A 16,029-nucleotide genomic window follows, 5' to 3' on the forward strand; every position below is an offset into this window, starting at 1 on the left:
GTCCTTGATTTTTCTAATTTCGGTTGGCTGAGAGCCTTTATTGGGACATTCTATTAAATTTCCTTTCTATATACATACATTCATTGTATGATTTGAGATATGTTTATCTAGAGAACCTGTACTAATCCAACTGTGGTTTTTCTCTATTTCGCCACTGATGAAGATGTGCTGTCTAATAAGAGGGCACAACAGTGTTTTCCTTATGTTTCTGGCTTTTCTCCCAGGGTTGTTTGATTCCTATCATCTGGTGAAAGGGAGCTGTGGTTTCCCTGAGCCCAGCACGAAGCCACAAATCAAAACTCTTGTTTCCTAAAATACCTCTTTAATATTAATTGCCTAGGCACCCTTCCACTCAGTGGGTCAGATTGTTACCTACACTGCACAGGAGTAATGGGCTATGTGAGCTATTCACCTTGATTTCAGGAAGAGGAGGGCAAGTACTGTGAGGAAAGCTCAGGCAACGTCTGAAGTCAGGCCCTGGTAAGTGCAGGATCATTGCTCACAGAGGGAGGAGCAGGCAGCTGAATAGCCTAAACTGGTCTGGTGAGTTTTCTTCCAGGTTAGGGTGGGTGAGTAATCCCTTGGAGGGCAAGGACAAATGCTAATGGAATGCAAAGCACTGCTCAAATCCGGAAAAGGTCAGGTCCTGGACCTGAAGCATACTTTAACCTTGAGGCAGGGTAAGATTCATTGGCCAATAAACGCCTCCAGGAAGACCTGCCAGTTAGACAAGGAGGCGGGATCTTCCAGGTGCCTTTCTGCAAGTTCTCTATGGCTGTGCAGACTTGAATGGCTCTCTGTGTCCTGCTCTGAGCTCAGGTGTTGGGTGCTGTAAGGGGACCTCAGCGAAGCTCTGAAGTTGAGACACAGGGTCACTGCCCACAATTCAGAGGAGCAGGTAGCAGTGGGAGCTGGGTGGTGGGTCCTCTCTGGGATGGCAAGTATAAGCCATATGTGAGGTCCCTTGTGTTGCTCCTCACTTGCTAGATCAGGCAGTGACCTCTGAATAGCTTCCCTATCATGGCTGATTCTGAATCTGCCCAAAACATTTGGACCGTAGGCTTGTAGAAACAAGGCTGGTTTCTTTGAGTCTGCACCACATGTGTTCAAACCCTTTTGTCTTTTACAGTAGACATTGAGAAGACAGGTATAAACCTAATAGGTCTGCTCTCATGCGTTACTTGGTTTTGTTCTGTTTTGTTTTTATTAATTTTTTCTGTTGTAGTTTTTTTTATAATTCTTTATATATTTAGTGTTTTGATTAGTATGTGGCAAAGGTACTTTTTTATAATTCTTTATATGTTTAGTGTTTTGATTATTATGTGGCAAAGGTACTTTTTTCCAATCTATCTGGTATTGTGGGTACTTCTTGTACCTTAATAGGTATCCCCTTCGTTACTTCAAAAATCTTTCCTTTATGATTTTTATTGAAGGAAGGACACTAGGGTACTCAACCTTCATTCAATCAGACATGCCTCTCAGAGACTGTCCAACAGCTTTCAGACTAATCTCTGTACAGTACTTAGTCTTTTTTTTCCATTTTTTATTAGGTATTTAGCTCATTTACATTTCCAATGCTATACCAAAAGTCCCCCATACCCACCCACCCCCCCTCCCCTACCCACCCACTCCCCATACTTAGTCTTACAACTCTCACGGGCGACGGCTTCAAGTTCCAACTTTTTGATGTGTCTAGCCTGGGATGACTGTTTAGTTTCCAATGTGGCGAGAACGTATATTACCATGTCGGAAGCACAGACTACGGCAATCTATAAATGATTTGTGGCATGAGACTGATGGCCGAATTTAGGGGGAGGGGAATGGTCTTACTTAAGCATTTTATGGAAATTGAGTCTCTCTCCCCGAGAAGAGGGTGATGAATCAGCATCTGCGTCTGCCTCTTCTCCAGTAACCTGCTTGTTATCACTAACGTCCAGCCGATGGTAATGAACTGAAACAAATGCACTTGAAAGAGATGAATCAATTTGAGATTTAACAAATCGGGTCAATTTCTAAAATGCCCAAGGACCGAAGGAAATCAATAATAGGAGTCCCAATAGGGGCCCCAAAAGGGAGGGCAACAAGGTCGAAAGCCAGGGGGAGGTTGAAAACCAGTTTTGGTAGTTCACCTTTCCCCTAGGCCATTGTAAATTCTTGTGTATGGGTGTAACTCAGCTATCTACAGTTCTAAGTATCTACTCTGGTTCCTCTTTAGGTCTTAAACTTCCTTTTTCCTAGTTGATGGTAAATTCCTGTGTAAGGCAGTGAGTGACCTAGCTCTTATTCAAAGTGATAGTGTAATGCCAGAGGCAATTCTGAATGTCACTGAATAGGCAACTTTCTTCTTGAATTCTAAGTCCATGGTCAGCTCAAGGACTTTCTAGGATGCTATCTTTTGTCTCCATTATTTTTATCTATATAATATGTTGCTCTGACAAAGCTATGGAAATATTCCTATGCTTATCATTAATAAAATTCGCAGTATGTAGCTGCTGAACTAAGGCTGTGGTAGATACCTTTTTAAAGTTTGCATTCTCAGATTTTAAAACCAAGGATCATTTTCTAACTCTAATAGGCAGCAAAGCATAAGCAGGCCTCTTACAAAAACACAACAGTAGATTCCTTATCTAAATTAGGATCTACACAATTAGTTAACTGACAAGAATTACAATGAATATAACAAGACTTGCCAAGATTGGCGATCTTAACTTTTAAAATTATCTAACAATAAGCATATAAGGTAAGGTACACAAACTTTCATAGCTATAAGGAGCTGGGCTGAATGACCAAAAACAGTGTCTCTGACGAAAGCATCTTGTACATTCTCTGTACCAGTCTTTTTGCCTCACGAGTCGGCTTTTTTAGTTGTTTTTATTTTAAGTTGGCACCAGGTTGGTACTCCTTGCTGCAGCCCATAGTGGAGATAGGAAGATTTTTCATTTGTTTGTAAGTGGCTGCTCTCCGATTTCTCCTCTTTTGTGCACTTAACATAGCTTTCTGGTCACCACTGTCAGGGCACTCACAGGTAACAGGTCAGCCTGTCACATTGGAAGCTAGCATGCTCTTGTAGCATTCTGTGGAAAAAACAGAAACATTCCCCCTTTTCCCTATATTAAGTATCTGAACAGGATCATGGCAAGTGCCAATAAGTGGATCCTTTTTATCTGCCCTAGACACTATTATATCCAGTTTTTCCAAAAACAAAGATGTGATCCAAATAATGTGCACAGGGATATAATTTCTTCCCCTTCTTTGTTTTTTAAAGAAGGTATAGTTTTTAAAGTTTTACAATATCTTGTCTTTGAGAATTATAAAATATCTCAGTAAATATTACATGTGTAATATTAAATTCTTGACAAAACATCTTTTGGAGGTTTTGAAAATAAAAATTTTGGAGCAAATAAATTTTTTTTCTTAGATTTTCTGTAACTAAAATCCCAAATATTAAAAATATGTTGCCTCTGAATCTTATGGAGCAACAACTATTTCCTAGAACTTTAAACTTTCCTTTAGAGGCCTTAGCTAATAGAATACTTTTCACTTAGGAAACAATATATACTGAAAGATTTAAACTCTTTGTTTTTTGTATTGAAGCAGACAATAAAATTTTCTTACATATTGTAAAGCTATGTTAGCCATATCTACAGGCAAAATTATCTAGTGATCACCAGTTCATTAAAAGCAAAACTCTTTGAATTTAAGCATTATTTTAAACATCTGAATAGATTTGCAACAAAGCTAAAAAGAAATTTCCTTGAACACAGGGGAAACTTTGTCAGGCACTCTTTGTGAGATAAAAGAAGGTTACAAGCTTCTCTGGGGCTGCCTTGAGCCCTGCATTAACTCAAACGTAAAATATTTTTTAATCTGGGCATTTTGGCCCTCCTGTAATAAGGACCGATTTTAGAGAAACAATTTACCTGTCTATGTCTCTAATTTTTGATACTCTTTCTTAAAGATGATTACTCTTATAATTATCTTAATTACAATATACAGGTGAATTAAAGATCTTAAATTTGAAATCAAACTGCAAGCTGTAGTCAATGGAACACTGGCAATTTTAACCAATTTTAACCAATTTTAACCATTTTAAAGTTTCCGTTGTAATATTAGAATATATCTATAACTTTTGAAAAGTAAGACCCAATTTTAAACAATTTATTTTTCTTAAAATCAATATTAGAAACATCACTATCACGTTACAAAGTTTGGCTGTCAATTTATGAATGCATGACAGTGTAAATTTTAATGTTTTATTAAAGAGACACTGTTTTAAAATCTTATCTCTATAAGTCTACTTTTTAGGATAAGAATTACATAAAATATTATCTCAATTTAGAAGTATCTTTAGGGGACTAGTTTTCTGGGCTGGTTTATGCCAGGTGCTTTTGTTTGAAAATGACTCTAGCCCTGAGTTACTACTTAAGCTAACTTTGTAACCATTGTTATACCATTTTAATCATACTTAGATCAAATAACTTAGAAGCCAATTCTCTATGACCAAGATATGTAGATCATATTTATACATTTAAAACCAATCAAAAACCAAATGAAGTGGCTACACGAATCTTATAAATTTAGATCAAAGAATTTTACTTTTTATAGCTATACTTATAAGATAAAAACACACTTTGTCATTTGCTAAACACAATCACAAAATTGCAGAGAATTTTTTAGAAAAAAAAACTATCAACTTATTTGCCTTAGAACTAAGAGGTTGTAGATTCCTTTTTTTATAAAAACAAGTTTTTCAGCAGGACCTCTCTTGCTGTGCTTGATTTTTGGCTAAAGGGTGGGGCCTCTGAGCCTCAGTTGTGCAAACTGAGAGTGATTCAGCAGGTAAAGGTTTAACCATTTTTTTTCTTTTCTTTTCAACATGAAACATAAAACAGCCAGTCATTCAGACAACGAAACAATCATTCAGACAACGAGACAAAAAACATACGTGAATTGACCAAACATAGACAATAGAAAGAGGGTAGAGAGCTTCTCCTGTAGGGGCCAGAGAGAATAAAACAGGGCGTCTCCCGATTTCTCTCTGTCCCTGGGAGAGTTCTAAAATCCATTTTCCTTTATTCCTTCCTTTCCTTTCCTGCTTGTAAGAGGTAGCTTGTCAAACCAAGATTAAAATCTAAAATTTTCTAACAGCTTCTGGCAAGTATACAAAACTTCTAATTTATTTAATCTGAGGGCAAATTTTTGAGAAAACACACAATCTCTATACACTAAATGTCTCAAATAGCCTAAAAGTTTACCATGCTAAAGCTTTTTTGAAGCCATTATCAGTTCACACTTAGTCAAATTCTGAGGCATTATTTCTTTGTGTCTTATCCAGCAAGGCTAAAGCAGAAGCATTTAATATAGACCACAATAAATCAGTGGAAGAGCGCCCCCCCCCCCACCCTCACCTTAGTCTAGGCCCACCAAGGCCTTGGTTCATCTAGGTCTGCGTGCTCGGCCACGGGTGGGCCTGGGATGGCAGAGTGTTCTTGCTCAGACCCGCCACCTTAGGCCACAGAAGCCCCTAAAGCCCAGCCTTGGCCTTCACGCCTAGCCGGTGGCTGCCTCAAGGGCGAGGGCTCTTGGCGTCCGCAGGGTAGGGACCGAGGCTGCTCCCAGGCCCCTCGGGCTCACCTGGCGCGGGCCGAGGCCATGAGGGGCTCGGGGCAAAGAAGGCCACACTCCGGAGCTCGCTGTGTTCTCTGCTGGAACCCTGCACAATCTCCCGTGGGGGCTAGGGAGTTGTCTGTAGTTATTAGGGGAGACGGGCCTCGCAGGGGGGCCCTCTGGCCATTTCCCTGGACCGCAGTTACTAGGGTGCTCTGTCTTTGTGTAGTGCATTCTCTAGCAAAATGTCCAGGTTGGTTGCATCTATAGCAAGTTTTTTCTCCTATATTTAGTTGTAGAGCAGCCCCAATGGCCAGGTTAATAGACTTAGAAACTTGTTGAGAAAACACATCTACCTTATTACAAAGCTTGATCATACCATTTATATCTAAACTCTTGGTTTTACCTTTCAGGGCAGCCCTAAACTCTGACTTCTAAGTTAAATATTGGCCTCTAGTGAGACTGACTGAACAACTTTATTCCATTCATTGGTTATCAAGTAGCCTTCTCCTGCTAAACCTTCTAATAGAGATACTGTGTGCCGGCGGCTTAGTTTCGCTTTTGTGAGAGTTTTCTAAAAAATCTTCAGTGAGGGCTAAGGGGCGAGCTCCTTCTCTGCCCGTTTTTGCCTAATTAAGGAGGTCTCTGGTGATTCCCCAATAGCTAAAAAGGACTTAGGGACATCTTCTCCTTGTTTTATTAAACTATTGATTTCTTTACCTACTTTATTCTAAGTTTCAGAACCATTTAATACCAGCTGTGGACATCTCTTGTCCACAAAACAAAAATATTTTATTAAATTCCCCTTTTTTAAAACTCTTATACCTCTCTCCTTAAGAGAACCCTTTATCTCTTGACTAAATTCCCCATGGTTAATGGGACAACAACTGAATGCCTAGGCTTAACACCCAACTTCCGTACTCGACACTGAGTGAAGTGTCGGTGGACTGTCCCACTGTTTCTCTGTCTGCGCAGTACCTCTTTAATCCGTTGTCCGAAGGACAGTTGTACCTCGTGCCCCACATTGGGTGCCACTTGACCCGTCCAGCAGGTCTAGTTATTCGAGGGTCTCGAGGATACCTCCTCCTAAGAACCAAATGGGGGGTAGAGAGGGACAACGGTCTTGTAGGAGTAACGACATGGAAACCATTCTTAAGTTGTATCAAGACCCCAATGTATTGAGAAAGGTCCAAGGCTTAAATGCACAAGCAAAAGGGGAAGTACAGACACTTATCAGCGGGAGGGGTGGGGCAATACAAGCAAAAGGAGAATTATTTATCAGTGGGAGGGGGGCAATAGAATTGCACGTTCTTAGGCAATTACATGGGGAAGCAGGAACTTGGCAGTATCAGGGTATCTTGAGGTCAGGACTGACTTAGGGCTGGAACAATCTGTGGTTGTTCTCGGAGCAGTGTGTCAGCAGCCTGCTTTTGACCCTCTTTTCTGCTCTGGGGGAGAGGCCCAATTCAGAGATCAGGACAATAGTGTTATCTTTATAGCTCCCAACAAGGGGGGGGGGTTTATTCCTCAGTTACTGTTTGATATCTGGATTTGTAGAGAGTGTTGTCTGAGTGTTGCCTCTTTTACTAACCTGTTTGGAGGGTATGTTCAAGAGGGAATGCTTGCTAATGTTGAAAGCTGGGAGAAGAGGCAGGCAGGAAAAGATGATCTTAGCAATCCACAAGGAGACATAGTCAGGATAGAGGTTAAGCTGTCTCTGGTGTTTAGTACAGTGCTAGGGGCAACTGTGAAAATTGCATCTGGTTTTACAAATAGTGTGGTAGATCTATGGAAAGCCTACCTTGTCTCTTGTCAGGCATGGAATGAGATTGAACAGGTGGTGTCTGCCCAAGTGGGGGGTCCAGACACAGGGATGAAGCAGGAAAGGAAGGGCAGATACAGACTGTCTATGGTATCTATCTATAGATGGCATGTACAGGGGGGAGGAAACATCCACTGGTATTCTGTTCCAGTGGTAAGGGCAACTGATATTAGGATCTGCAGTAACAGATAGTGGGGTAGGTCTTAGGGCAGAGTACTTAATCTACTGTCGGGCATGGCTTATGGTTGAACAGGAGTATTGTCTTCCCCCTTATCTCCTTTGTTTCTCCTTTCAGGGTGTGTGGACCACCTGGGGATCTCCATTCCCACACACAGCATCCTCTCCCACTGAGGCCAGACATGGCAGTCCATTAAGGGAACAGATTCCAAAGATAGGCAGCAGCTTTATGGCCAGTCAGTGCTACAGTTATTGGAGGACCCTCATGAAGACTGAGCTGCATATCTGCTACATACATGTCAGGGGCCTTAGTCCAGCCTGTGTATCCTATTTGGTCAGTGGCTCAATTTCTGTGTGCCCAGAAGGGACACTCCTGTAACTTTGCCAGTGCATTTCTTTTAGACAGGACAAATTTTGTTCTGTGTGTCTACTGTGTCGTGGTGGAAACTGATCCTTCAGCATTCTTCTCATGTTCCCATACATTCACCATTTGGACTCTGTCACTAAATCACATAAGATACAGTAGCCACATTTGCTATTCAATCCTAAGCCATTTTGCATGCCTGCTGGTGTTATATTTTTAATTTAATTCAATTTTTTTTTTTTTTTTGGTTTTTAAAACAAAATTTCTCTGTGAAGCTCTTCCTGTCCTGATAGTAGGTATAGAAACCACATAAGCCAGCTGACATAGTTTTGTGCAATAAGCATATAGTTTTGTGCAGCTTTTCATCCACATCTTTAATTTTGAAATTTGGCCAAATATATAGGTTACATTCTATTTCTAAGGATGGCATATGCTCATAACATCAATACTACCCAAGGCTTCAGAGTCATTGGATGGCATTGTGCCTAATTCTTTTGTTTGTTCTAAAATTTTTGAATAAATAGGAGTATTTGGCCAGTGTGCATGGAGATGATTATCATATGTTCCTCATCTTTAGTATTGTCAGAAGATGACCTCAGAACTCCTGATCTTCATGTAATGGGTAGTTGTTGATCCCAATGCATATGCTAGAAATTGACCACCATTATGAGGAAGACCAGCAAGAGTGTTCTACTGTTGAGCTATTTCTCCTGCCCTATGTTGCTTATTTATGATCAATATTTTTATTACTCATATTTTCACCTGTCCATTTGTAACTGTTTAAACAAGCATTCCCTTTTAGTAAAATGTTATTAATGTTGTAGTTTAAACTGGTATACTTCATGTTTCTGGAAGATGAATACAGGACTGCAGTGAATTTATAATTGTTTGTATTAGCTTCAGTAAAGAACTGTGAGTTCTATCACTTTGTTTCCTTGGTTGATATTTGCAGTGAAATGAGGATCTTAATATATAACTTTTCCTGTCGTGGAACTAGTTGCACAGACCACACTGGCATCCAGCTCAATGACATACACCTGTCTGTGACTCTAGGATTAAAGACATGATCAAATACACTCAGTTTGTCCATTAATTTTGTAGTTAGTAGTTGTTCATACAATTTCTTGTATGTGTGCTTGGTACTGTTGATCTGTTTCCCCCTGCATCTCCCTCTCATTTGGCTTTTTTTTTTTTTTTTTTTTTTTTGCAACGCTATATCCTATTCAAAGGCTTCAGAAACAACACAGGTAAACCTTAAAATTTATCTTTCTTCTAAAATGACATGGTGATTGCAATATAACTTCTATGTCAGGAAATGAGTGTAGGTAACACCTGAACTATGTGATTATGTTGCCTGGGAAGCATGCATCTACTTGACAGTGATGTCAGTATCATGTATGGGATATTATAGGATGCAGTGACTTATGATGCTGTGCATGTGAACTTTACTGGGGAAGAGTAGAATTTGCTGGATCCTTCCTAGAAGAGTCTCTACAAAGATGTGATGCAGGAAACCTACTTGGACCTCACTGTTATAGGTATGACTGTGAATTTTCTTTTCCTTTTCAAAATACTGGGAACAAATGTCTCTTGGCCAGGGATGATAATCTGATATTTCAATTGAGAAGAAGGAAGATTAAGCTGAATAAATCATGTCCAGTGCTATGAAAATTCACAGTACCTTGAATTTTGCCTAATTTCTAATACTGCATCATTCATTTTCTGGTACTGTCTTTTAGGCCACACTTGGGAAGACTATCATATTGAAGGACATTGTCAAAGTTCCAGAAGACATGAAAGGCAATCTTCATGTGCAAGCTGATACACATAGGCCTCTGAGGAAATTTTAATATGTTCTGGAAGCTCTAAAGAAAAGCAAGAGTGCCGGGCAGTGGTGGAGGACACCTTTAATCCCAGCACTTGGGAGGAAGAAGCAGGCAGATTTCTGAGTTCAAGACCAGCCTGGTCTACAGAGTGAGTTCCAGGACAGCCAGTCTCAAAAAAAAAAAAAAAAAAAAAAAAAGAAAGAAAGAAAGAAAGAAAGAAAGAAAGAAAGGAAGAAAGAAAGAAAGAAAGAAAGAAAGAAAGAAAGAAAAGGAATATAAAATATCAGTCCTTTAAGTGTAACTTTGATTGTAGTATTCTTACAAAATCTTGTACCTCAATGTCTCAATGTCAGTTATCTGATTTTCTATCAGAGCATTCCTCCTTTAAAAAGAAAAGACAACGAAACATTGCCTTAAGAGATAAACTTTATTTGATTTGTAGCTCCATTAGAGCTGTACTGTGGATCTACCAATGTGTATACACTCATAATACTTAGATATTGCACATTCAATAGTGATGAGTATATATCCAAAACCTTCTAATAAGCAAATAGTCCATGGTAAACTTGGTGATAATCATATTCTTGTAGTGATACCAATAAGTTTGTTTAGAGTGCAGTTTATGAGATTCAAGAGTGTTGTCATTGGAGAAACCTTAATTCATATACTACATGTCTGAGGAACTAAAAGTCAAACAGTGTGAATGCAATGTAGAAACTTTTCATTTCTTATTCTTCTTTTAATAGTTGTATCATGTGTCCCAATGGATAAAAGCCATGTGAACACAGGAATATTGAAAGAAGCAATGTACCTTTTTCCTATCACAGAATAATGAGATAATATGTAGTATTCAGCCTTTGGTAGACATTCTGAATATGATAGAAGTTTGCAATTAATTGATTTTCTAATTTTACTGGGAACATCCCCAAACTCACACTCTAGAAGATATTTATGGGTACTAGGGATTTGGATATTCTTCTGTTTGTCCTGGTTAACAGGCAACACATGTGATATAATTTACATTACAGGAAAAATGATGAATGTAATTAGTGTTATAAATCTCTGAGTTGTTCCATTTTTCTTCAAATTGGTAGAATACATCATATAAAAATCCCATATAAGAAAGGATGTTGAGCCGGGCAGTGGTGGCGCATGCCTGTAATCCCAGCACTTGGGAGGCAGAGGTAGGCAGATTTCTGAGTTCAAGGTCAGCCTGGTCTACAGAGTGAGTTCCAGGACAGCCAGGGCTCTACAGAGAAACCCTGTCTCAAAAAAAAAAGAAAGGAAAGAAAGGATGTTATGAATGTCAGTCATGTAATAACCATCACAGGTATCTTGAAAGATGCAAAACAACCCATTATGAGGGAGAAAACTATGACCCTATGAAGTGATACAACCCAATGATCTGATTCTTCTTTACCATTAGACCAAATTGTAAAGTTAATTCATACTGACAAAACGATTGAATAGGTTAATAAATGTAGTAAAGATTTCACATGTGCTGGCTATCATTGCAGACATGTAAGACATCGCAGAGGAGAGAAACCCTATGAATGTACTCAATGTGGTAAAGCCTTTTCATTTCTCAGTCATCTCCAATATCATAAAGAAGACATTCTGGAGAGAAGCCTTATGAATGTAATCAATGTGCTAAAGCCTTTGCAGATCACACTGAGCTCCAAAGCCATCAAAGAACACATACTGGAGAGAAACCTTAAGAACACAATCAATGTGTAGAACCTATTCACAAGGGAGACGTCTCCAAAGACAAAAGAAGACATTCTGCAGAGAGACCTTATGAATATAACCAATGTGGTAAAAGCCTTTTCACAAAGTTCTTGTCTTTAAAAACATAAAAGAACCCATATAGGACAGAAACTTTATGAATGTAATCAATGTGCTAAAGCTTTTGCATATCTCAGTAGTCTTCAAAACATAAGCGATCCCATACTGGAAAGAAATGTCATGAATGTAATCAATGTGTAAAGACCTTTTACAACTTTGTAGTCTCCAGTAGTATAAAAAGAATTTTTAAAAAATCAGATACAGGAGAGAAACCGTGTGAATGTAATCACTGCTGTAAACCCCTTTCCTGTTGCAGTTATCTGCAACAACATAAGAGAATACATACAAGAGAGAAACCTCATGAATGTTATCAATGTGGTAACGTCATTTCATGTCATAGTTCTTTACACATATACAAGCACATACTGTAGAGAAACTGCATGAATATTATGAATGAGGTAAACCCTTTCCAGAACACAGTCATCTCTGAATACATAAAAGAAAATGTACAGGAGAGAAACCTTATGAAAAAAATAAATGTGATAAAGCCTTTGCCTATCACAGTCATCTCCAAATACATTAATAAGCACATAGTGGAAAGAAGCCCTATGATTGTAATAAATGTGTTAAAGTCTTTGCATGTCACTGTACTCACCACATACTTAAAGGGACACAAACTTTAGAGAAACCTTTAGTGTCCAAAGACAGAAAGGAGGCAGATCTGAGCATCTGTATCTCAGGGTAGGGATCTTTTCCTGGGTGGGCAGCTTTGTCCCTGTGTCACCCAGAGCTGTCCACACCATCGGACATTGTTTTATTTTGCTCTTGAGGTGCATGGGGTGTGTGACAGTAAAACAGAAACTGTAGGAGTCCACCAAAAGACCCTCATTCACAAAGACCACAAACCGACATCGCTGCAAACCACAAGAGGTTTTTTTAATTGATCCAACACTTTGGGGAACACCCTTCAACACACAGGCAAGAGAAAAGACCCCAAACAAACAAGGAACACACTTCTTATACCTTGGAAGGGGCAGATTTAGGCAACAGGTCTAACTGGCTCATTCTAATTGCTATAGCAAGTAACCCTTTCAGGCTTTGGTTGGTTTGAATAGAGTGACTACCTTTGGCCTAGTCCCTCACTCCACCTGCCCTTATTGTTTTTCTCAGCATTGTTTAGTCGTCCTGCTTCCTTATCTGGCTCTGCACTTAGCCTGCTAGTATCATTTGGAAAGTTCCTTCAGAGGGAAAAGGGCTAGGTGGCCTTGAATTTATTTTGGATTATACAAAACCAAACCCTTGTCTCCACTGAAGTCCACAGGGAATCTAAAGAAACTACAGGTGGCATAAACCAGCTACATTTCCACCCCTCTGACTCCGGTGTACACTGGCTGACTCCTCTGTGCAGAGCCCATAGGTCCCAGATCAAACAGTGACTCTAGCAGGTCAGGGACGGGTAGTTCAATGATGACAGACTTGGGTGTCCTCTCTTTTGGAGAGCTTAGCTAAAGGCCAGACACCTGGGCTGTCCTCTACACGGCTCAGAGTAGTGTAACTAAACATGGCTTAGAGTAGCCTCACAGTCTGTGTAAAATAGCCAGAGCCTGTCTGAGCAGAGATGCATTCTCACTGGGGAGGGACAGAGATGAGGACGTGACTCAGACAGAGAGAGCTGAGAAGTCTGAGACACGGAGGAGAGAGGTCACCTACAGGATGCTATGGGCACGGGTGTGTGTGTGTGGGGGGCACGGTTGGGAGGGACAGCTCCCCAGAAAATGACCTGCTGGGGACAGCATGTCATGACAGAGGCTGCCTGCAGAAGACCAGGATGGAAACATCTCAGGGGCCTGCAGAAGCTCCGTGTAAAAATCAGTTGTTCAGATGTCTCCCAACCTTAGCCCTGGACAGTGCCTGTATAGATTTCATTCGTGTGTGACTGTTTTTCAGTTGCCCCTGATGTGCATAATCATTTTATTATACCGACGTGAGTTCTGTGAAACTAGATGTTCCCTGATGTCACAATTCTTAAAAGATTAAAAACTGAGGCCTGGGGCCCAGTGCAGAGCAATTCTACTGGCCCAGGTGCTTGATTGCACTCTCATCTTGGAGACAATGCAATAACTGCACAATGGCAATTCCGGATTCATGCTTGATTTGCACAGAATGTTTGACAGAAATGATTAGAAAATGAACTACAGCCAACATCGAGACTCCAGGAAAGGAAATAACTCATGAAATGAGTTTTGTATAGCAGTTGAGAGTGTTTCCTGGATGAACAAGTATAGAATATTTAAAATCTTATACTTGCTGGGCATGGTGGCGCATGCCTTTAATTCCAGCACTTGGGAGGCAGAGGCAGGCAGATTTCTGAGTTCGAGGCCAGCCTGGTCTACAAAGTGAGTTCCAGGACAGCCAGGGACACACAGAGAAACCCTGTCTCGAAAAAAATTAATAAATAAATAAATAAATAAATAAAAATCTTATACTCGTAAAACTAAGTCAGAGCACAGGGACTCTCAGGAAAGTCACTGTGTGCAGTGTGCTGAGGTGGAAAGCCAGTGGAACCACTGAGTTAAGGGTTGACTTGATTTCCTCTGGCTGATGCTTGGCAGATTTGCTGCGTCCTTTATCATTAGAGCTTAACAGGAAAATGCAAGCTGACCTCAGAGCTTTGAGCTCTTAAGTATAATAAGTTAAAATTTAAAGTTTCAATGATAACTTTGCAATTATTATTACTTTGCCCAGAAGCCTGGGAATTGGGAAGGTGGAAACTTTGGGGAACAATTGTAATTTTTGATTCTTTTTGGGATTCCCTTACTCTTTTGAATTTGATTTGCCAATGAATATACAGTGTCTTTTTCTATCTGCTTTTGGAGTGTCAATAAAAGACTGGGGTAAGAAAAAGGCGAGAGAGCTTGAGAAGAGCAGGTGGAGATTGAGTGAGTGAAAGAAGAATGCATGCAGAGTGTGTGTGTGTGTGGTGTGTATGAGGCATATGTTGAGGCATGTATGAGGTGTGTGTTGAGGCATGTGTGAGGCGTGTGTTGAGGCATGTGGTGTGTGTGTGTGAGGCTAGTGTGAGGCCTGTGTGTGAGGCATGTGTGAGGCATGAGAGGTGTGTGTGTGTGTGTGTGTGTGTGTGTGTGTGTGTGTGTGTGGCATGTGAGATATGTGTGAGGCGTGTGTGTGAGGCCTGTGAGGTATGTGTGTGAGGCGTGTGTGGTGTGTGTGTGAACCTACTGTGAGACATTTGAGACATGTGTGAGAGGCATGTGGGAGGCGTGGGAGGTGTGTGTGTGTGTGTGAGGCTTGTGTGAGGCATGTGAGACATGTGTGAAGCATGTTTGTGAGGTATGTGTGTGGTGTTGTGAGGCGTGTGTGTGAAAAGCACACAGGAGAAAGCAGAGCTCGCAGCCTTGAGCTGTGAGCAAGCTAGCGTGGAGTGCAGAGTGAGAAAGAAACTCAATGCCTTGAAAAACCGCCTGTCACCTTGCACCCAAAAAAGCAGTCTGTGTCTGTTTATTACGTGCCTCCCAGATAGCCCCACTTCCAGGTGAGAACTCCGATCCTGAGCCGCGGCTAGACTCCTCCGCTGTTCAGGATCACGAGTCTGGCTCCAGGTTAGAAATTCATTTCATGGCCTCTGAGAGGTCCTCGGTCTTTGTTTTCTCCCTGTGGCCACTGTAAGTCATTTACGAACCGAGGAAGAAACTTTATTTCCAGGTTTCTGCGAGACAGAGGTTGAACATTATTAATTATCAATAATAATAATTTTTTTAAAAGCTGTGACTCGGTTCCTGCTTCCTGCCCTCCACCACAGTTTGGCGCGAGGAACGGGGAGGAGTTCGGCGGGGGCCGCGGCGCACGCTCGTGGCTCCCCAGGAAAACGTGGGTTTTATTTCTCATCTCTTCTAAAGTTTAAGTAAAATCTTCATTTCTTCCAAAAAGAAAAATACTTGACACACGACTTAAACCCGCCTCCGGCGAGTGAGCATGCGCAGATTCCCTATCCTGTTCTTGTCCCCTCAGGGCACCATGATGCCCAAAGGTCAAATGTAAAAACTGAGAACAGGTAGCTTAGCGTCAAGGACACAAACTGTTCTCCCGAAGGTCATGAGTTTGAATTCCAGCAGTGCTGTGATATTTTGTACCTTCTTTTGGTGGAGGGACAGATGTCTCCGTGTCATGGAATCTGGCTCCCTCTTGTGGCCTGCAGGTGTAAAAGCAGGCAGAACTCTGTATACTTAATAAATAAATATATTTTTAAAAAAGGAGAGGAAAGGAAAGGAAAGGAAAGGAAAGGAAAGGAAAGGAAAGGAAAGGAAAGGAAAGGAAAGGAAAGGAAAGGAAAGGAAAGGAAAGGAAAGGACAGGACAGGACAGGACAGGACAGGACAGGACAGGACAGGACAGGACAGGACAGGAAAGGAAAGGGAAAAGGAAAGGGAA

At 40.7% G+C, this 16,029-nt stretch overlaps 1 long non-coding RNA gene across 1 annotated transcript; it reads left to right on the forward strand.

The window, feature by feature from the left end:
- Window positions 1-6,709: 6,709 nt before the first annotated feature.
- On the forward strand, window positions 6,710-9,997 carry Gm46429. The gene is made up of 3 exons (XR_001780990.2): window positions 6,710-7,940; window positions 9,382-9,508; window positions 9,710-9,997. It is a non-coding gene; the product is annotated as a predicted gene, 46429 (long non-coding RNA).
- The last annotated feature ends 6,032 nt before the right edge of the window (window positions 9,998-16,029 follow it).

This window comes from Mus musculus, chromosome 13 (genome assembly GCF_000001635.26).
Source record: "Mus musculus strain C57BL/6J chromosome 13, GRCm38.p6 C57BL/6J".
Lineage (NCBI taxonomy): Eukaryota > Metazoa > Chordata > Mammalia > Rodentia > Muridae > Mus > Mus musculus.